This window comes from Pinus tabuliformis, chromosome 9, assembly GCF_031772625.1.
Source record: "Pinus tabuliformis cultivar Carrire ecotype Pingquan chromosome 9, CPIR1, whole genome shotgun sequence".
Taxonomy (NCBI): Eukaryota; Viridiplantae; Streptophyta; class Pinopsida; order Pinales; family Pinaceae; genus Pinus; species Pinus tabuliformis.
The window spans coordinates 316,889,809-316,913,182 of record NC_142307.1 but is presented as its reverse complement, the minus strand read 5'-3'; the positions used below and the strand labels follow the sequence as shown (position 1 = coordinate 316,913,182).

The following is a 23,374-nucleotide window of genomic DNA, read 5'->3' as shown; positions in this document are numbered from 1 at the left end:
GATCATGTGCCAAGATGGCATGGCGGCCTTGTGGACTCTTCAGTATTGTTGAGAGGATTGGGCCAATAGCCTATCAACTTGCACACCTTCAATAGTGAAAGTGCATTATGTTTTCCATGTGTCATTACTTAAGAAGTATGTTTTTATTTCAGGTTCAACCAGATGGAGAATTCCAGCCGGAGCCTCAATGTATATTGTAGAAAAAGGTGGTCATGCTCTAAAACTGATCAATTGAGCAAGTTAAAGTCAAATGGAAGCACTTTGTGCCTGATGAAGCTACATGGGAGATTTCAGATCAGATGCAGGCTATTTATCCTTCCTTGTTTGCTAGATGAGGCAAAAAAGTTTTGGCATGGTGGTTTGGTATGGTGTTTTGGTATAGGTCTTGGTATATGCTTTGGTATATGTTTTTCTGATGTTGGTTTATGTACATATGTATATGGATGTAAATAACTCCATGAGCTATGTTATAAAGCTCCAATAAGAAATATTAATGTCATGTGATTATGATGTTATGCTGTTATGTTTTCATGTTGGTTTTATTCTCAGCAAGTTGATCATGGAAAATGTTGCATCGAGATAAGTTATAAAGATCCATCAATAATATGTTTTTCTTATAGAAGTTTTGTTGTTACTGAACATTGAGGAAGGTGTTCCCCCAAGCTGTCAGGTTCTATAACAACCATGGTTAAAATTCCATGTAATAAAAGTTAATAAAGGAAAAATAATAACCAGGGTTGATGGTAGACTTATTTCAAGCTGAATGTTGGGAAAACATCCTAGTGATGGGGATCACTTGTGATTGATTAATGGCTAAGGAAATTGGAAACGGAAATGGCTAAGGCTTTGCAAAGGAAAATGGCATTTTTGGAACATTTATATATGAAAATAATGGAAATTAGGGGAAAAGGGAGGTGAAAAATCATAGGTTGCATGTGATGAGGAAATTGAAGGAAAATAATGAAAAATGAAGAAAATAGAGGCCTCATTCATAAAACGGCTTCTGAGAATCAGCTGGTAACCTTTTGTCAGTTTAGTTTTGGATCTCTCTCATTATTCTCTCTCTCTCTCTCCCATATTCTTGGAGGCTTAGAGTTTTCTTGGAGCACTCTTGGAGTGTAGGTTTTAACCCCGTACAAAAATTACCTACATAAAAATTCTAAAACATAGAAAATAAAAAATGCGAGAGCATAACACATAAAACACATATACATAGAGATTTTCCCCTGGATCCCAAAATCGGGACTACCGTTCTTGATTTTTAATTATTTTCCTGTCAATGTTACAATACTTAATTATACATGCCGAAGCATCCAATACCATGGATTGAAATCCATTGTGCCCAAAACCACGTGTGAAAACCATGCACAAAACCATAGGTAGACCTGCCCAACATAATATAGGGTCCAAAAAAAAAAATCCTCAGGGCGTTGCCCTTGACCCCGTATAGGGGGGCTAACCATCGCCCTCAAATCCTTGTGACCCCCTTGTTGTGCAACGAAGGGGGGACTCCCCTTGGTTAACTAGGTAGGTTAGTCATGGAAAGAATACAACACACCCAACATTCTCCCACTTTTTGTTTTCTTTCCAGAAGGGGCCACCGGAGAGCTTAGTCATTTATCCAACTTTGCAATACCATTACCCATTGTTTCTCTACACCAAGAGAACTTCTCAGAGCTCATAGATTTTTTCAATGCATCTACAATATTCTTCAAAGTGTCCACCTTTACCAACAACACCTTTTTGTCTTCTATCATATCCCTCACAAAGTGATACTGAACATCAATGTACTTTGTCTTTGAATGGTAAGCAGGGTTCTTCGCCAAGAAAGTTTCACTTTGGCTGTCACAGTCTATCCTTATATCTCCCTGTACTAACCCCATAGTTGAACACAATCTTTGCAACCAAACTGATTCCTTGCTTGCATGAGTGGTTGCCATTTATTCTGCCTTTGTAGTTGATAGTGGCACTAGAGATTGTTTCTTACTTATCCAACTGACTGCACCTCCAAATAGGTTAAACACATATCCACTTGTAGATCTTCTCTGATATAGATCTCTAGTCCGATTTGCATCAACAAAGCCACAAACATCCAACACTCTGTCTAATCCTAATCTTCCTTGGTAGCACAAAGCATAATCACTAGTGCCACACAAATACCTGAAATCCTGCTTCACTGTTGTCCAATGCTCCTTCCCTGGTTTTGACATAAACCTGCTCAATACTCACACTACATGTGCAATGTCTGGTCTATTATAGACCATTGCATACATCAGGCTCCCAACTACACTTGCATATGGAACACGGGACATGTCCTCTTCCTCTTCTTGTGTCTTGGGACACTGTTCAACAAATAAATTCACACCTATAGGAATAGGAACTTTCATTGGTTTACTATTCTGCATATTAAGCCTTTGCAGTAGTCTTGACACACTTCCTCTATTTTAACTGTAGCTTCCTATTTTCCCGATATCTTCTAATTTTCATGCCAAAAATATCATTTGCAACACCAATATCTTTCATGTCGAATTTCGAGGACAATTGGGTCTTCAAATCTTGGATAATTCCTTTTCCATTTCGAACCCGTAACATATTATCCACATACAATACTAGATAAATAACACTGTCACCAATTAATTTAAAATACACATAGTGATTTTCCTTGCTTCCGGTGAAGCCAAGTCCTTGTATAAATGTATCAACTTTTTTATACCACATTCTTGGTGACTTTTTAAACCCATACAAAGACGTCTTTAAGTTGCATACTAGTTATTTCTTACCCTTCACTGCAAAGCCGCTGGGTTGCTTAATGTAGATCTCTTCTTCCAGATCCCTATGAAGAAATGTGTTCTTCACATCCATTTGTTCTACCTCAAAAGGAAACAACAATAGATAAAAGTAATCTAATAGAAGCTACCTTTGCAATAGGAGAAAAAATATCACCAAAATCAATTCCCGACACCTAGGAATAACCATTTTCTACCAACCGAGCTTTGTATTCCTCCACCTTTCCTTTTGCATTCGTCTTCTTCTTGAACACCCATTTGCTGCCAATCAGTTTCTTTCCAGCCAATAATTCCACCAGATCCCAAGCCTCATTTTTGTGCAAAGATGCCATTTCATCAACCATGGCCTCTTTTTAGAGTTTGCCATCCTCTAAATCTACTACTTCCTTCACAATTCTAGGATCATCGTCAATAATATATAAAGAAAATTTTGAACAAAAATTTGATGGACTATACCTTTCTAGCTGCCTTCTTTCTTGAACTGATCTTATCACAACCGGAGTTTGTGCCGCTTCATCTTTTGATTCTCTTCTGTTGTAGAGTTTGCTTCTTCCTCCTTTAGCTCAAACTATATCTTCTTAGGTTACTTTGAAGAGAATTCATGTTTAATAACATCTTTCACCTCTCTGAAAATCACATCTCGGTTGTACAAACCTTACTTGTTATTGGGTTCCAAATCTTATAACCCTTTAAACCATCCTTATACCCAATAAAGATTCACTTTTTAGATTTACTATACAACATATGCATCACATCCAAATACCCTCAGATGTGAAAGAGAGGGTTTCTTACCATTCCATACCTCTTGTGGAGTCTTATCCTCCAACGCTGGTGAAGGTGATCCCTTGACTAGGTAACATGCAATCTCCACCACCTCTACTCAAAATTCTTGTCATAACCCAACACCACTGAGCATGTTTCTTACCCTTTCCATCAACATCTTGTTCATTCTTTCTGCAACTCCATTTTGCTCAGGTTTGTATGGAGTATTCTTATGCTGTGCTATATCACACTTCTTACAGAATTCTTCAAATTGTTTCTTGCAAAACTGTCTACCATTATCTTTCCTCAACACCTTTATCTTCTTCTATGTCTCATTTTCCACCAGAGCCTTAAATTCTTTAAGCCTATAAAAGACATCAGATTTCTTCTTGAGGAAATATATCCATGTATTCCTTGAGAATTCATCTATAAATGATACACAATACACAGACTTACCCAATGATGGAACCTTCATAGGTCCAAACACATAACTGTGCACAAGCTCTAATATTTGTTTCGCCCTCTTACCACCAGAGGGGAAACTCGCCCGATTCTGCTTCCCATATACACAATTTACACAAAAATCAAAATCCAAGGAGCTATTAGTAATACCTTCTACCATACCTTTACTATGAAGTAATCGAAGGCCCTTCTCTCAAATATGTCCAATCCTTTCATGCCACAACATGGTCTTTTCTCCAGAGACCTCTAGATTTTCTGCTCCACTTTCTGGAACCATGGAACTGTTGCACCCATCAACAACAGTGATACCTTACATCTTCTACAGAGTTCCAATCCAAACTCCCTGCATCAATAACAATTCTCATCACACCATATTGCAGGTATCCTTCTCAAACACTTGTTTTACACCTGCATCATCCAGCTTGCTTACAAAAATCAGATTTCTGGGCAATGCAGGAATATGTACAACACCCGAAAGTGTTCTAATCCTTCCACCTTGCAAATTAACCTTAACGTTTCCATGACCAACGATTTTAGCCTTCCTAATATCCCCCAAGAATACATCGCCACCATCATATTTCTCATACTTGTAGAACCACTCTCTATGTGGAGTGAAGTGTTAGGATGCACCTAAGTCAATCAACAATGCCTCATGATCTACATGTGTACGTGAAAAAACTAGGTACACATCCCCACCTTCATCTGAGGTGGTTTTCACCTGTGCAGAAGGAGAATCATCAGATCCCTTTCCCTTTTCAAGAGATTTAGATTTATAGCCCCTTTTGTAGTTCCCTTCCTTTCCACATTTCCAGCACACCTTTACATGTTTTCCTAGATATTTACATCTCCCTCTAGATTTAGATCTCCCACTCAATGACTTATTTTTCTTTTCGTTCTGGGTGATGTGCCACAGAAATAGGTAATATATGGGCTCATTTTGCCTATTATTTCCATTTAATCCACCATTCTCCATAGTTTTCTGCATGTTTTGAATATATTTATGTCAATTGAGTGAATGAGGATAGTCACTTTTCCACATAGTCTAATGAGTGTTTATTCAAGATTTTTGGACAATTTTGGACAAGGACCAGGCATTTATGAGCAGATTGGCAGCCAAACTAGAGGAAATAGGGCTGAAGATTTATAGGAGGGGTTTTTCCTACATTAATGACCCCTTTCTCAAGTTCTCCACTAGTAGCTTGGAGTTCAAAGGCCCACAATGATGATCCAAAGGGGCAGCCAAGCAAGTCTTGTACAAGCTGTTGTTATCTTCAGTTTAAGCAACCGAGTTTCGTAAGTTTAGGAGGACTATTGGGAGTCCCCACTTGCATAAATAAGAAGGCTTGAAGCCTTAGTAGGTTAGCTATTTCATAGTCTATTTTCGCACTTTTGTGCAGTCTTGTACTCAACTCATTTTCAAGCTCCTTTTGCAGACAGTTTTGTGATGTAACTATTATTTTTTTGATCAATGAAGGTGAATCCCTCTTTGAACCAGCACTGATATTTTCTAGACGGTTGAAGCTCTTGGGTTAGGGCCAAACCCAAGTGCCCAACACCTCCTTTGTGTATTTATATGTTTTTTTCCTTGCATTCATAAGCTGATTTATGTTGTTTAGGATTGATCTTTCTTTGGTAAAATAGGTTGCTTTTGATGATTAAATTACTTGTTCTTGCCTCAAGTTGTTTAAGTATTTTGTTGTAGTAATATAGGAAGATCCAAAAGGGCTACCAGTAGGCCTTGATCCCCTTTCTCCCTCCTTGGAACCATGAATTCAGGACAAGGCACTACTGTTGCCACCAAAAACACGTTTTTTCCTTTCATACAGTTGCTAGTGTGATATTTTGAGTTAGAGAAGTTGCTATTTGCTTAGATTCACATGTGTAGACCATTTCATGTTAATTTTCCATGGATTTCTCACATAATTTTCTGTTCATAAAGTTTTGTTCAGCAGTACTCTATTTTTAGGTTAGATTTTAGGTCAAATTAGACAAACTCTATTTTTTGGTTCTTGCTTGGGTTAGTTTTTAAGAAGTAGGTGTGAAACTCACTTGAAAATGTTCCAGCTTATCATCCCTCCATAGCAAAACCTGTACGAGCTCGTCTTTCACAGATTCCTTCACTCATTCACCACATTTCGCCAAACTGTCCTAATTTCTGCATTTTTCACAAAATCGCTTTCTTACCCTTTGAACAAATCCAACCATCTCTTTCATTCCGGATCTCCATCAATAGATTCCTAGACCCTTGAACACCTTCATCCAACCATCATTTCCCTTTTTCTATCGATTTTCCACCTTCAAACCTCTAAAAAACCACTTTCGACCTCCTCCTGTAGATCTTCCTGTAGAATCTCATGTAGATCCTCTGCAGCCTCCTGTAGAAGTTCATGCGAGTGATTTTTCAAAGTCTGATCGCAATGGAAGTCTCCAGAAGGGTGCTAGGGACATCTTAGGACCTCCCTGCACCTTCCTCATCATCTGCAAAAGCCAACTCCATCTTCCTTTGCCACCAAACCACTACATAGTCACAATTAGTCAAATCACAAGCATAATAAATTTGCATAAAAATACTCAAAATTGCAAAAAGATGATTTCTTTCCATTTCTCATTAGAAGTAGCTTGAATACATGCAATTTACATTTTCAGTAATCAATGGCACCCATTTGAATAGCTTCCATCTCTTTTCTTGCACGATTAGAGTTTTATAAGGTTTTCTAGGGTTTGAGTTCCATTTCAGTTTTCATTCTCTTTTTACAAGTACAATAGCCCCTCTAGAATTAGTCTTTTGCCATCACAGTTAAAGCTTTTTCTGATAACTCATAGACGTTGGCTTAAGCACCTAGCAAACTTGTGCCAGTTGATCAAGTGATAGCCTGCACTAAGAGCTAGTACTTGTGCATACAACACTGTCACTTCCAAGTTAGTTATGAACTACCGGGTTGATAAAAGTAAAGAAGCAAGCCCCAGGAGTTGCAACACTATTTCTACAATACTAGAGCTCACCACTCCCTTTGGCACCATTGCCAGGGAAGCGTTAGAGTATTTGTGATTACTGTTTTTCTTCTATTTTCTACTGCAACATTCTACTAAGTAGTTTATTTCAGCAACAATAGAGTAGTTGTTTTATTTCAATTTTGCAATTTCATTTTTGCAAAAGTAGATAAGCCGTTTCCTACTTTCATTTCAATTTTGCAATTTCATTTCAGCAAGCGTAGATTAGACATTTCCTGCCTTCATTTCAATTCTGCAATTTCCATTTCAGAAAACATAGATTAGTCATTTCCTGCTTTCATTTCAATTATGCAATTTCCATTCCAGCAAAGTAGATTAGTCATTTTCTTGCTTTCATTTCAATTTTGCAATTTCACTTCAACAAGTTCATTTCAGTTAGTTCCAATTTGTTGTTCAATCCATTTCAGTTTTGCGGGTACAAGAAAAAAAAACAAAAATCACCCAAAAAAAGATTTCCTTTCATGCCTTGTAGGAGTAGAGATAATTCAGAAAAATATTTGCCCAACACCCCCACTGCTTCACACAGCCAACCTTCTCTCTTCTTTGGTGGCTACAATCAAGAAATACCCTTAGGTAACAGCTAGACATATTTGAAGAACCTGTAGGGGAAGAAGAAGAAGAAACCCATTCCTCTAGAGCCAATGGCAGAAAACATAAATGTTGGGAGCAGTACCTTGTCTTCCAACTCATCTCTTAGAAGTGAATTTGAGAATCAGCTGGAAGATTTCAAGAGCGAGATGAGGTAGATTCTTGCCATGCATATCAAAAGAAAACAAGAGGAAGCAGGGAGGGCTTTGGCCATATTTTGTCCCAAGTGCACTAGAAAGAATTCTAGGAAAAAATGTCCATTGCACTCTATAGAAGTGTGTTTATTCTGTGAAGAAGACCATCCTACGAATTAGTGCCCTTCCTTGCCTGAAATTAAAGCTACATATCATAGGGCCAAAGGAGCCACTGAACGACTCTATTTCATGAACCAAAGGAGGCCACATGGACCCAGACCTTACCAGCAGGGAATGCAAGGGACATCCCAGACCTATTACAACCCCAATCAAGCCACTTCCATGCCTTCTTGTGGTCCCCATGCTCATCCTTCCTGGTCCACACCCCCTCCTTGGTCGTATCCATCTCAATACCATGCTCCTCCAGCCGCTCATACATTTCATACTTATGCTCAGCCACAACCTCAGTGGAGTGCACTTCATCAGGGGTGGAGGCCCCAGTATAACTCTCCCCCTACTCTTTTGCCTCCACCATCTGCTCAACCACAACCATTACCTCCTGCTCCTCTAGGATAACCCCAGATACCTACTCAACCGAGCCCGAACCCCAACAAAAAATAGGCCCAACAGGTAGATAGTGGGGAAACATCATGCCCAACCTACGATGTGGAGATTCAGGAGATTAACCTACGATTTGGGAAGGCTCTCCCAAATAGACAACCTCCTCCTAAGGAGGATGAGGAAGAAAAATAGGAAAGTGAACCCAAAGTCATTCCACCCTTTCCTGAGAGACTAACTGGAATCACCCAACCGACTCGAGAAGAAACTGAACTTCTATGAGAACTGAAACAATTATGTGTAAAAATACCCCTTCTCCAAGCCATAAAGGATGTTCCTATATACAATAAGATGATCAAGGAGAACTACTTCAAACACCCAGGCAGGCGAAAGAGAGATGCCCCAACTATCAATGTCATAGGACAACTGTCCGATCTGATGTTGGGGCAGGTAATTTTTCCGAAATATCTAGACCCTGGGAGTCCTGTAGTCAATGTCCACATCAATGGCACCATAATCCCCCATAGCTTGATTGATCTAGGGGCTGCCATTAATGTGATGACCAGGGACACTATTCTCAAACTCAACCTTGAGGGTTCCCTAAGAAATACCTCAACAGTACTGCAGTTAGCAGACCGCTCCACTGTGACCCCTAAGGGGATTGTGGAAGATGTCATGGTCTCTATTGATTCCTAGGAGTACCCTGCTAATTTCCTGGTTCTCCAACCAAAGGCAAAGCTCACTGGGTATCATCTCATCCCGGGAAGACCTTGGTTGGCTACTACAGATGCCTACATTAGCTGCCCAGCTAGGAACATGAAAATCAAGAACAGCCTTTTGTCTAATTAGCTAGTCCTCTATCCTCTTGCCCAACCTCTTCTGGGACATGATTTAGCCCTCTAGTTGGAGGAGGAAGATGAGGACGAAGTCTATTCCGCACCATTGTGTACATTAGAAACTACCATGGGGGGTCCACAAACCGAGGATGATCTTATTGAGAACTTGATCCAGAATCCACCCGCCATTTTGTTACCCTTAGAGGAGCTGGTGGAAGAAACCCAGGCTAATCCTCTAGTTGATCTCTGTGTGATTGATCCGACCTCCCATCGAGTCAAGAACGTATAATTTGGCCCAGAAAAAACTTTGAAGATCAACTCATCCCTGTCCACCTCTCAAGAGAAAGAACTATGTAGCGTATTGAAGAATCACTTGGATGCTTTTGCTTGGAGTTATAAGGAGATGAAGGGAGTCCACCCTTCCATATATACTCATCACATTTACATTATGGAATATTGTAAACCAGTTAGGCAGCCTCAAAGGAGGATGAATCCAACCCTTAAGGACATTGTCAAAGAAGAACTACAAAAGTTGCTGGATGCAGGATTCATCTACCCCATCTCTGATAGTGAATGGGTATCTCCTTTGGTGCTAGTGCGAAGGAAAAACAGGAAGTGTAGAATCTGTGTAGATTATCAGGAACTGAACAAGGCTACCAAGAGGGAGCATTTCCCTTTGCCTTTTGTTAGACTCAGTCTTGTCAAACCTCTGTCAAAGTCAAATTCATCAAGGTTCATTTTTCGTCATTTGCCGTCATCAAATTCCATTTTGGTAAAAAAGAGTCATTTTACTTCTTGAGTCCATGGTTTTGTCTCCAGAAGTGTGAAATAACGCTTGCAGGCTAGAGGGAGGTTGAATAAGTCTTTTACTTCAAAAGTTTCGTCATCAATAATGCTCGAAAATGATCGTTCTCCAAAACTCTGTTTTGGAGAAGAAATCGACAAATTTGATTTTGTAATAAATCTGCATTTTAAAGTCTTCCATCATGGAGTACTTCGAATACAGGCCCTGGTCATCTTGCTAGGTTCAATAACTCCATCAGTCTATGTAAACAGGAGGACTTATCATAAGTATTGAGAGTTCAAGAAATAAGATAGCATATTCATGATTCTGTTGAAGCTGGAGATCTACAGGATAATGCTGCAGCCATGTTAGATGTTGGAAGGATAGAACTAAGATTAACTCCACCGATTAGAATATAGTGTTTCCTTTATATGAAGACAGAGAATGTACCATGTGGCTTATTCAACGGAGGATGACATAGCTACTGTATGTTGCTTGGAGAAAACTTGAAGAGCAGATACATCTGGAGATAAAGAAACTTGGAATATCTAAAATATTTCCATAGAAAGAAACTTCACTTTTAGAGGGAAATATTTGTTTCAAAATCCACTTTGAAGGTATTAGAAGCTCCTGGCGTAGCATTGTGAAACATCTTCTTTTCTAGGGTACTATCGATCTTTTAGACATGATTCGAAATCACATATTGGACTTCCTGATAGCATACTCGTTAATTTCAATTGTTTACTTTGAGAACATTATTCTCCAAATAGAGGGAAAATGTCATAATGTTGTAGATAACTAGAACGACTATATTTGGTACAGTCATAAATTGATGAATATTTAGAGTTGATAATCATCACAATTCCAAAGGTTAAGCAAGATCAAAATTTTGTCAATATTCTAAAAGACAATTTAGGAGAATATGCTCACAATCGTATGCAAGTCTCATGGAGTGGTTGAAGCACTTGAATGGTATGATTGCTGTGGTAGAATAAGGACAGAAAGAGGTCTTCATGGGCTAGCAAGTGCCCAAAAAGAAAAAAATAATGGAAGGTTCCGTGTGATTTTCCTTGAGGACTTAAGGTCTTATGGGGGGGATTCAATGTTGGTGATCCACAAAGGAAACAAGGATGAAATTGGCAGCGCGGTGCATAGGATGACTGGCGCGACGCACTGGGTGCGCGCAGCACACTGGGAGCCCGGCCACAGTGCAAAAATACCACTGGCGCGGTGCACTCAGAGCGCGCGGTGCACTCAGAGCACGCGACGCACAGACAGAAGGGTGCGGCGCATAGATCCCCAAGGCCGAAATTCATCATTGATTCATCAAAAACTCAATTTGTTTTAGCTCAACCCTTCTCCAAGATGTGATCGGGCAAAATATCATTATGGATAAGTTCACTCGCATTCAATGTGACTACAGGGAAATAGTTGAGAATCCAAGTCCCTTCATTCCTCCCATATTTGGAACAGATGAATGTGGATGGTGTTCTGAGTGGAATTCAGCTATGGAAAACTTGTCTGGGTGGAAAAGAGAAGAGATAATTGATAAAATTCTATTGGGAGAGGTTTTTGGTACCCGCACAGCATGCTGTCATCTTAAAGGACAAAATGCCTTGACACATCTCAGAATTATACTAAATAGATCCATGGCTGGCCAAGAGACAGAGAAGTTTCCTTTTGGATTCTTTGACCATTAGGGTAAATGTGTAGAGACCTTACTTTCTGCAGACAGGAAATTAGATGAAGAGGTAAAAATCACAGGATTATTTTGATTTTTGCACATTGCTAGCCCAGAGCTTCAACAAGCATTGTATGTGCAGCACATGTTAGAACAAGCTGCTATGAAGAGACTCAAGGCATTAACATACCTTTGAATGGAAATTAAAAATCCACTTTATGGAATCATGTTTGTGCAAAAATTGATGGAACGCACAGATTTGAGGGAGGACCAGAGACAACTAGTGGAAACCAGCGCACTTTGCCAAAAATAGATCTTAAAAAATTCTCAATGATATGAGCCTAGAAAGCATCGAAGATGGTTATATTGACTTGGATACGGTGGAATTTACCTTGGGAGCATTGCTTGATGTTGTCATAAGTCAGGGAGTGATACAGAGTGAAGAAAAGGAATTGGAGATAGGTTATGACTTGCAAAGAGAAATAACAACAACAGGCCTCTATGGGGATCAGTCGAGGCTTCAACAAATTTTGGCTAATTTCCTAGTAACTGTGATACAGTTCAGACCAATAGAAAAATGGGTTCGAATAAAAGTCAGTCCAACTAAAAGGAATTTGCGTGGTGGTGTATATGCCATACGTATAAAATTCAGAATTACTCATCCAGGCCCGGGGTTGCCAGAAAAACTGGTACAACAGATGCTCTATAGGCATTGTGGTTAGAAATTTCATAATCTCTGTTTGCGTTTCTGATCCTCTTGCATTGGATTGGTATTTTGAGTCTCATGGAATCCTCGAAGGCCGCCTGTTCCCAGGGAAGTTCTGGTAGACAAAGCTACAATGCCAGAGCAATGGCCCAAATGACAATGGAAGCTAAGATTCACGCAAACTTTGAAGAATCCGGGAAGCATTTTGATTACATGAAATCCATAGTTAATAACATGGATTTGGAGATTGTTCCATCAATTGCAGTTAGTGCATATCTGCAGCAGATACAGAGGAGCAAACTGCTTCAGCCATATGGGTGCATTGTTTCAGTGAATGAGAATACTTTTCAAGTGATTGCTTACAGTGAAAATGCCACAGATATGTTTCAAGTGTCAACTCATGTAGTTCCCAGTGTGGAGGACCAACAGATTCTTTGTATTGGCAGTGATGCAAGGACCTTATTCACTCCTTTGAGCACCATGGCATTGCAGAAGGTTGCGAAGTTTGAAGAGTTGAATCTTCTGAATCCTATTTTAGTCCATTCAAAGAGTTCAGGTAAGCCCTTCTATGCTATACTCCATAGAATTGATGTGGCGTTGGTGATAGATTTTGATCCTATTGGGACTTCGGATGTTTCCACCTCTGCAATGGGAGCATTAAAATCCTATAAGCTTGCTGCAAAGGCAATATCACGGTTGCAATCAATCCCTAGTGGAAATATTGAGCTATTGTGTGACATGATTGTACAAGAGGTGCGTGACCTTATGGGCTATGACCGTGTTATGGCTTATAACTTTTATGATAATGATCATGGTGAGGTGATATCCGAGATGAGAAGATATGATTTAGAACCTTATCTGGGTCTTCATTACCCTGCAACTGATATCCCTCAGGCTTCAAGATTTTTGTTTATGAGGAACAGAGTAAGAATGATTTGTGACTATTATGCATAGCCTGTAGCAGTGAATTAGGATGAGAGGTTGCCTAGAGACCTATGTTTTTGTGGATCTACATCGAGAGCACCTCATGGTTGTCATGCTCAATACATGGCCAACATGGGTTCTATAGTATCTCTAGTAATGGTTGTAGTAATCAATGAGAAGGAATTGGATGGAGATAACGAGGGGCAGATGCAGCAGAAAGGGAGAAGGCTTTGGGGACTAGTGGTTTGTCATCACACTAGTCCACTCTATGTTCCAATTCCTTTGAGGTATGGCTGTGAGTTCTTAATGCAAGTTTCTGGAATTCAGCTAAACAAGGAAGTTGAATTGGCTGCTCATATGAGAGAGAAGCGAATCCTGCGCACTCAAACATTGCTCTGCGACATGTTGCTTCATGACACACCCTTGGGAATTGTCACTCAGAAAGCCTAACATCATGGATCTTGTCAGATGCGATGGTGCTGCCCTTTACTATGAAGAAAACTTTTAGCTTCTTGGGGTAACTCCTACTGAGGCTTAGATCCAAGATATTGTTGCATGGCTGTCTGAGCACCACATGGATTCCACAGATCCCATACAGCAAAAGAAATCAAATGCTGGAGGTGGTGATGGGTTAACTACCCTGGCTCACGATATGGTGACAGTCAAACTCGAAATTAAATAAAGAACAACTACCATGCAGAAAATATGATAGAGTTACTTTTGATCGCATATTATGGAATATACATTGCAGCTGGAAATGGCGGTTCCCTTTATTCAAGGCGGAATTTTAGCTTAAAGGCTATTTTTATTAAAAAAAAAATTACTCAAAAGGCCCAGGTAAAGGGAAAGCAAACAGTCACAGATTTGACGCCCAAATGTAAAACGTATGACAATCAACCGTAGCAGAGAAATAAAACACGGGGCATATTTTTGTCTTCAGTTACAATTTCAAAGGATTCACACCTATAGATGTCACATTTTTAGATCCGAGTAAAAATGTAACGTTGTTCTGTCGCCAGCACAGATGGACAGCTCTTTTCCCATCTTCTTCGATTGGTGTTCTAGCTCCCTATTTTTATCGATTTGTTTTCCCACAAATTAATTTTATTTATTGTATGACAAATCATTTGTGAGGGGTTCTGAGTTCTGGCAAGTAGTGGGAGAGCTGTGAAGGAAAACTTCACTGTACAGTTTTGACAGGGACTTAATGAAAAGATACAGTGCTGACCCTGAGATTCTTGTGGTGTGAATTTAGCATTTGTCTCTTCCTTTGTTTCATATGTAGCTTGGTTATGTTTCCATTTCATCTCACAATCATTTCTAAACGAATACTTTTAAGTGAGAAAGGAAGAATCCAATTTATTGCTCTGTGTTGGGAAAGTGTTCATATTTCATGTTTTCTTCTGTTTGACAAGGATTCATCTTCTATGCCCTTGTCAACCTCTCAACAGTTCACCCACTCCACATTGTTTCAAATTTGATGTTAAATCTCTTGCTTATCTTGCCTCAGGAGATAATCTGTGTCTTTGATTCTATTTCTCTGTTCAAGCTGTTCCTTGTCCCATGCAGCCCAGCAACTTAGTCATTAAATCAAATATCTCTCTTTCAAATTCATTTTACTAGCCTAAATCAGTTACCATTTAAGTCATCTCGAAGTCTATTGATCATTTTATCGAGATAGACCCAGAGAGAGCCCTCTCCTGTCCTCGTAGGGCTAGCTACGAGGCTGAGCTTGGTTTGACGTTGCCTTGAATCTCTCCTTCCTTCAGCCTAAGGCAAATTCAAGCGCTGACATAGTGGTGACTCCGCTGGGGAAGATGTTACTTGTAGATTGATGTCAATTTTCCTGAAGACTGTTTGATGAAAATATTTATGGCTACCCTGGAAGGCGAAGCCTGATCTTGGTATGAAAGTTTGCCACCTGCTTCCATTTATTGTCTAAAGGATTTTCATTCAATATTCCTTGAGGAGTATAAAGAATCTTATCCATCATTAAATTTAGTTCAGGATTGTTGCAAGCATGCTCATGGTTTTATTCAAAGCCTTGAGAAATACTATGAGGATGATAATTTTATGGACGAAAAAATCATGGAAGCATTGTATGAAAATCCGTTTCAGCAGTCTATAGAACTCTTAGAGGAAACTTTGCAGCAGGATCAGAATCAGCAGGTTGAAAAGTTCTATATGGCTGAAAATGAGGAAAGAAGAAGTACTATTTCAGATCTGGTTGAAATAAATTAGGATACGCAGGAAAATGATGTTCCAATCTCCGAAAATGATGATGATAAACCAGACCGAGAGATGGATTGTGATAAGGAAAAGCATGTTGTTCCGGATCTCATAGAAGAGAATTGCATTGTTGAGGTTGCCTCAAATGAAGAAGGCAGAGTTACAGGCCTAATTGCCCTCATCTCATCAGAACACAGCCTTCCTACCAAGGTAATCCAACCATTTCATGAACAACAAGAGGATATCTTTGTTCAGGTAGATGAAAAAGTTTCTCTTGATGAATTTATGATAGAGGATAGAGACGCCATGCTTGAGTTTCAAGAATCATCCGAAGATGCTTTTGTTATGATTAATGAATGTAATAAGGAACATGAAAAACCTGGCTATCATAGCCTATGAAGATAACCTACAGTACATTTACACGACAGAAGATCAAAGCATTCAGGATTTCCATTCAGATTCTTCTTCATATGTTTCATGTGCTGAAATGTTTTTCCAAGAAGAGATTTTCTCATATATTTGTTCAGAATTCTTTGGGGACTAGGAGCAGATTTTTACTGAAGTACATTTTGAAGAAGGATTAGAAGCAGGTGAAAAGGACACCTTGTTATTTTAGCAGGAGGTGGCAATGGCAAATCTTCATGTTTTTCAAGATCCTTTGGCATGCTTGTTGCAGCCAGCAGTGACAGTGTTTATTGCAGTGTTCAGTGATGAAGGATATCATGGTAAACTATGTTTTTGGATGCCCAGAGATCAGTTTGTATTGTTGACCAGCATATCTGATAGGAAGAATCAGTCAAGAAGACATCTTCTTGATTGGTTGCATTGTCATTTTGATATAGTTTGAGGATATATTGTCTTGTAAGAAACACAGGTGGCCATGTACTGCCACCCAGCTTTAAGTTTTAAGTCCTGGTCTTTGCCATTTTGAGTTAGTTTGTTAGAGTCAATTTTTTCAGTCATTTCAGTTTGCATTGACTCAGTTTCAGCCAAGTTTCAGTCAATAAATTGAGTCGTGATGGTTTGTCGGAATAAGGGACTCCATAGCCCAATGGACGAAGGCACTGTCTAGCTCTCCCAGAGATCTGCAGTTCTTAGCACCTCCATGAAGTGGTAGCTTCCATCCCAATTGGAGCCAATGTTAGACTCAATCTTTTCAATCCTCTGTCAGAGTCAAATTCATCAAGGTTCATTTCTCGGCATTTGTCGTCATCAAATGCCATTTTGGTCAAAAAGAGTCATTTTACTTCTTGAGTCCAGGGTTTTGTCTCCAGAAGTTTGAAATAACGCTTGCAGGCCAGAGGGACGTTGAATAAGTCTTTTACTTCAAAAGTTTCATCATCAGTAATGCTCGAAAATGATCCTTCTCCAAAACTCTGTTTTGGAGAAGAAATCGTCAAATTTTTTTTTGTAATAAATCTCCATTTTAATGTCTTCCATCATGGAGTACTTCGAATACAGGCCCTGGTCATCTTGCTAGGTTCAATAGCTCCATCAGTCTATGTAAACATGAGGATTTATCATAAGTATTGGAAGTTCCATAAATAAGATAGCATATTCTTGATTTTGTTGAAGCTGGAGATCTACAGGATAATGCTGCAGCCATGTTAGATGTTGGAAGGACAGAACTAAGATGAACTCCACCTATTAGAATATAGTGTTTCCTTTATATGAAGACAGAGAATGTACCATGTGGCTTATTCAACGGAGGATGGCATAGCTACTGTATGTTGCTTGGAGAAAACTTGAAGAGCAGATACATCCGGAGATAAAGAAACTTGGAATATCTAAAATATTTCCATAGAAAGAAACTTCACTTTTAGAGGGAAATATTTGTTTCAAAATCTTGCACTTTGAAGGTATTAGAAGCCCCTGGCGTAGCATTGTGAAACATCATCTTTTCTAGGGTACTATCGGTCTTTTAGACATGATTCGATATCACACATAGGACTGCCTAATAGCATACTCGTTAATTTCACTTGCTTATTTTGAGAACATTATTCTCCAAATAGAGGGAAAATTTCATAATGATCGTAGATAACTAGAACGACTATATTTGGTACAGTTGGAAATTGATGAATATTTAGAGTTGATAATCATCACAATTCCAAAGGTTAAGCAAGATCAAAATTGTGTCAATATTGTAAAAGACAATTTAGGAGAATATGCTCACAATTGTCTGCAAGTCTCATGGAGGGGTTGAAGCACTTGAACAGTATGATTGCTGTGGTAGCATAAGGATAGAAAGAGGTCTTCATGGGCTAGCAAGTGCCCAAAAAGAAAAATTTAATGGAATGTTCCGTGTGATTTGCCTTGAGGACTTAAGGTCTTATGATGGGGGATTCAATGTTGGTGATCCACAAAGGAAACAAGGATGATATTGGCAACGTGGTGCATAGGATGACTGGCGCGATGCACTGGGTGTGCGCGGCACACTGGGAGCCCAGCCACAGTGCAAAAATACCACTGGCACGACGCACTCAGAGTGCGCAGCGCACAGTGCCCGAAGGCCGAAATTCATCATTGATTCATCAGAAACTCAATTTGTTTCAGCTCAATCCTTCTCCAAGATGTGACCGGGCAGAATATCGTTATGGATAAGTTCACTCGCATTCAAGGTGACTACAGGGCAATAGTTCAGGATCCAAGTCCCTTGATTCCTCCCATATTTGGAATAGATGAATGTGGATGGTGTTCTGAGTGGAATTCAGCTATGGAAAAGTTGTTTGGGTGGAAAACAGAAGAGGTAATTGATAAAATGCTATTGGGAGAGGTTTTTGGTACCTGCACAGCATGTTGTTGTCTTAAAGGCCAAAATGCCTTGACACAACTCAAAATTATACTAAATAGCTCCATGGTTGGCCAAGAGACAGAGAAGTTTCCTTTTGGATTCTTTGACCATCAGGGTAAATGTGTAGAGACCTTACTTTCTGCAAACAAGAAATTAGATGAAAAGGGAAAAATCACAAGAGTTTTTTGCTTTTTTCACACTGCTAGCCCAGAGCTTCAACAAGAATTGTATGTGCAACACATGTACATGTTAGAACAAGCTGCTATGAAGAGACTCAAGGCATTAACATACCTTTGGCTGGAAATTAAAAATCCACTTTATGGAATCATGTTTATGCAAAAAATGATGGAACGCACATATTTGAGAGAGGACCAAAGACAACTAGTGGAAACCAGCGCACTTTGCCAAAAATAGATCTTAAAAAATTCGCAATGATATGAGCCTAGAAAGCATCGAAGATGGTTATCTTGACTTGGATACAGTGGAATTTACCTTGGGAGCATTGCTTGATGCTGTCAAAAGTAAGGGAATGATATAGAGTGAAGAAAATGAATTCGAGATAGGTTATGACTTGTCAAGAGAAATAACAACAACAGGCCTCTATGGGGATCAGTCGAGGCTTCAGCAAATTTTGGATAATTTCCTAGTAACTGTGATACAGTTCACACCAACAGAAAAATGGGTTCGAATAAAAGTCAGTTCAACTAAAAGGCATTTTGGTGGCGGTGTATATGTCATATGTATAGAATTTAGAATTACTCATCCAGGCTCGAGGTTGCCAGAAAAACTAGTACAACGGATGATCTATAGGCATTGTGGTTAGAAATTTCATAAGCTCTATTTGCATTTCTAATCCTCTTGCATTGGATTGGTATTTTGAGTCTCATGGAATCCTCGAAGGCCGCCTATTCCCAGGGAAGTTCTGGTAGAAAAAGCTACAATGCCAGAGCAATGGCCCAAATGACAATGGATGCCACGATTCATGCAAACTTTGAAGAATCCAGCAGCATTTTGATTACATGAAATCCATAGTTAATAACATGGATTTGGAGATTGTTCATTCAATTGCAGTTAGTGCATATCTGCAGCAGATACAGAGGAGCAAACTACTTCAGCCATTTGGGTGCGTGGTTCTAGTGAATGAGAAGACTTTTCAAGTGATTGCTTACAGTGAAAATGCCCCAGATATGCTTCAAGTGTCAGCTCATGCAGTTCCCAGTGTGGAGGACCAACAGATTCTTTCTATTGGCAGTGATGCAAGGACCTTCTTCACTCCTTCAAGCACCATGGCATTGCAGAAGGCTAGCAAGTTTGAAGAGTTGAATCTTCTGAATCCTATTTTAGTCCATTCCAAGAGTTTAGGTAAGCCCTTCTATGATATACTCCATAGAATTGATGTGGCGTTGGTGATATATTTTGAGCCTATTGGGACTTCAGATGTTTCCACCTCAGCAATGGGAGCATTAAAATCCTATAAGCTTACTACAAAGGCAATATCACGGTTGCAATCAATCCCTAGTGGAAATATTGAGCTATTGTGTGACATGATTGTACAAGAGGTGCATGACCTTATGGGCTATGACCGTGTTATGGCTTATAAATTTTATGATGATGATCATGGTGAGGTGATATCCGAGATGAGAAGATATGATCTAGAACCTTATCTAGGTCTTCATTACCCTATAACTGATATCCCTCAGGCTTCAAGATTTTTGTTTTTGAGGAATAGAGTAAGAATGATTTGTGACTGGTATGCACAACCTGTAGCGGTGAATTAGGATGAGAGTTGCCTAGAGACCTAAGTTTCTGTGGATCTACATTGAGAGCACCTCATGGTTGTCATGCTCAATACATGGCCAACATGGGTTCTATAGTATCTCTAGTAATGGCTGTAGTAATCAATGAGGAGGAATTGGACGGAGATAGCAAGGGGCAGATGCGGCAGAAAGGAAGAAGGCTTTGGGGACAGATGGTTTGTCATCACACTAGTCCACACTATGTTCCATTTCCTTTGAGGTATGCCTGTGAGTTCTTAATGCAAGTTTTTGGAATTCAGCTAAACATGGAAGTTGAATTGGCTGCTCATATGAGAGAGAAGTGAATCCTGCGCACTCAAACATTACTCTACGACATGCTACTTCACGACACACCCTTAGAAATTGTCACTTAGAGAGCCCAACATCATGGATCTTGTCAGATGCGATGGTGCTGCCCTTTACTATGAAAAAAGCTTTTGGCTTCTTGGGGTAACTCCTACTAAGGCTTAGATCCAAGATATTGTTGCATGGATGTCTGAGCACCACATGGATTCCACAGATCCCATATAGCAAAAGAAATAAAATGCTGGAGCCGGTGATGGGTTAACTACCGCTGGCTCACGATATGGTGACAGTCAAACTCGAAATTAAATAAAGAACAACTACCATGCAGAAAATATGACAGAGTTACTTTTGATCGCATATTATTCGATATACATTGCAGCTGGAAATGGCGGTTCCCTTTATTCAAGGCAGAATTTTATCTTAAAGGCTATTTTTATTATAAAAAAAATTATTCAAAAGGCCCAGGTAAAGGGAAAGCGAACAGTCACTGATTTAATGCCCAAATTTAAAACGTATGACAATCAACCGTAGCAGAGAAATAAAACACGGGGCATATTTTTGTCTTCAGTTACAATTTCAAAGGATTCACACCTATAGATGTCACCTTTTCAGATCCGAGTAAAAATGTAACGTTGTTCTGTCGCCAACACAGATGGACAACTCTTTTCCCATCTTCTTCGATTGGTTTTCTAGCTCCCTATTTTTATCGATTTGTTTTCCCACAGATGAAGTTTATTTATTGTATGACAAATCATTTGTGAGGGGTTCTGAGTTTTGGCAAACAATGGGAGAGCTGTGAAGGAAAACTTCACTGTATAGTTTTGACAGGGACTTAATGAAAAGATACAGCTCTGACCCCTGAGATTCTTGTGGTGTGAATTTAGCATTTGTCTCTTCCTTTGTTTCATATGTAGCTTGGTTATGTTTCCATTTCATCTCAATCATTTCTAAACGAATACTTTTAAGTGAGAAAGGTAGAATCCGATTTATTGCTCTGTATTGGGAAAGTGTTCATATTTAATGTTTTCTTCTGTTTGACAAGGATTCATCTTCTATGCCCTTGTCAACCTCTCAAAAATTCACCCACTCCACAGTGTTTAAAATTTGATGTTAAATCTCTTTCCTATCTTGCCTCAGGAGATAATCTATGTCTTTGATTCTATTTCTCTGTTCAAGTTGTTCCTTGTCCCATGCAGCCCAACAACTTAGTCATTAAATCAAATATCTCTCTTTCAAATTCATTTTACTAGCCTAAATCAGTTATCATTTATGTCATCTTGGACTCTATTGATCATTTTATCGAGATAGACCTGGAGAGAGCCCTCTCCTATCCTCGTAGGGCTAGCTACGAGGCTGAGCTTGGTTTGACGTTGCCTTGAATCTAGCCTTCCTTCAGCCTAAGGCAGATTCAAGCGCTAACATCTTTCATTGATCAAGTGTTAGATGGCCTGGCAGGGAAGAAGTTCTTCTCCTTCCTAGATGGGTTTAGCAGGTACAACCAGATCTAAATCAGTCCGAAAGACCAGGATAAGACCACTTTCACTTGTCCATGGGGTACTTTTGCATACTGGGTCCTTCCTTTTGAGTTGTGCAATGCTTGCGCCACATTGCAGAGAGCAGCACTGAGCATATTTGCTGAACTGGTTCATGATTCAGTGGATATCTATATGGATGACATTACCCCTTATGGTTCTAACTTCTAGGAAGCTTTGAATAACCTGGGAAAAGTTTTAGCCAAGTGTATTGAAATGAACTTGTCCCTCAGTCCTGAAAAATGGGAATTCCTAATGACTGAAGGGACGTGCTAGGTCATACAATTTCTCAGCAAGGATTACAGGTGGATCCCAACAAGATTTCTATCATCTAGAGGGTCCCACTTCCTCAAAAGGTAAGAGATTTTCAGAGTTTTCTAGGCTTAGCAGGGTATTAAAGAAGATTAATTAAGGATTTTAGTAAGCTAGGCTCTCCACTGTTTGGTATTTTGGGGAAAGATGTTGAGTTTATATGGACTGACAACTGTCAGGAGGCTCTGGATGCCTTGAAAGGTAAGCTGGTGACTGCCCCAATCTTGAGAGGTCCAAATTGGGCCCTACCTTTCCACATTCACGCAGATGCCTCGAACAAAGCGATACGAGTAGCCTTAGGTCAAGTCAAAGAGAAGCTGCCTTATGCCATATATTTTGTCAGTAAAAGCTTGTCTAAGGCAAAATTTAACTACACTGTAACTAAAAATGAGCTCCTAGCTGTAGTCCATTCCCTAAACAAGTTCAGACACTACATCACTGGCTATCAACCATTTGTACACACTGATCATGTTGAAATTAGGTATTTGATGAATAAACTAGATGTAAATGCTCGTATCATTAGATGGTTACTTTTATTGCGACAATTTGATTTGAATATTGTTGATAAGCCAGCTAAGGAAAATGTTGTTGCTCATTTTCTGTCTAGGCTAGGTTTGCCTGCAGGTGAAGAAGGAATGGTGGATGATCAAATGCCAGATGAACACTTATTTGCTATTTCAGTACTCTCTCCATGGTTTTCTGTTATAGAAAATTACTTGGTTTCGACATAGTTTCCGCTACACCTGTCCTCGAAAGAGAAGAGCAAGATCGTGAGGAAAAGTGCCCCTTTCACTTGGATTGGGGGAAATCTTTTCAAACTTGGCCTAGATCAGATTTTGAGGCGATGTGTCAGGGAAGAGGAATTCTTTGACCTCCTCTTAACATGTCGAGATGGACCTTGTGCGGGCCACTTTGCAGCAAAGAGGACTGCTTTCAAAATTTTGCAAGCAGGTTACTATTGGCCGACTTTTCATCATGATGTGAGGAGATACATCAGTCAATGTGACAGATGTCAAAGGATGGGGAAACTGACTCCAAGGGATGAGATGCCCCTGCAACCTCAATTGACTTTCGAGCCATTTGAGAAGTGGGGCATGGACTTTGTAGGTCCTGTCAACCCTACTTCAAAACAGAAATCTTACATCATTGTGTGTACTGATTATCTGACAAAATGG

At 39.6% G+C, this 23,374-nt stretch overlaps 3 pseudogenes; all 3 read left to right on the top strand.

The window, feature by feature from the left end:
* Positions 1-11,938: 11,938 nt before the first annotated feature.
* Positions 11,939-12,325, top strand: LOC149148493 (phytochrome pseudogene; annotated as a pseudogene).
* A 39-nt stretch (positions 12,326-12,364) lies between these two features.
* On the top strand, positions 12,365-19,076 carry LOC149148492 (phytochrome pseudogene; annotated as a pseudogene).
* Positions 19,077-19,131: 55 nt separating this feature from the next.
* Positions 19,132-20,580, top strand: LOC149148491 (phytochrome C pseudogene; annotated as a pseudogene).
* Positions 20,581-23,374: the final 2,794 nt, after the last annotated feature.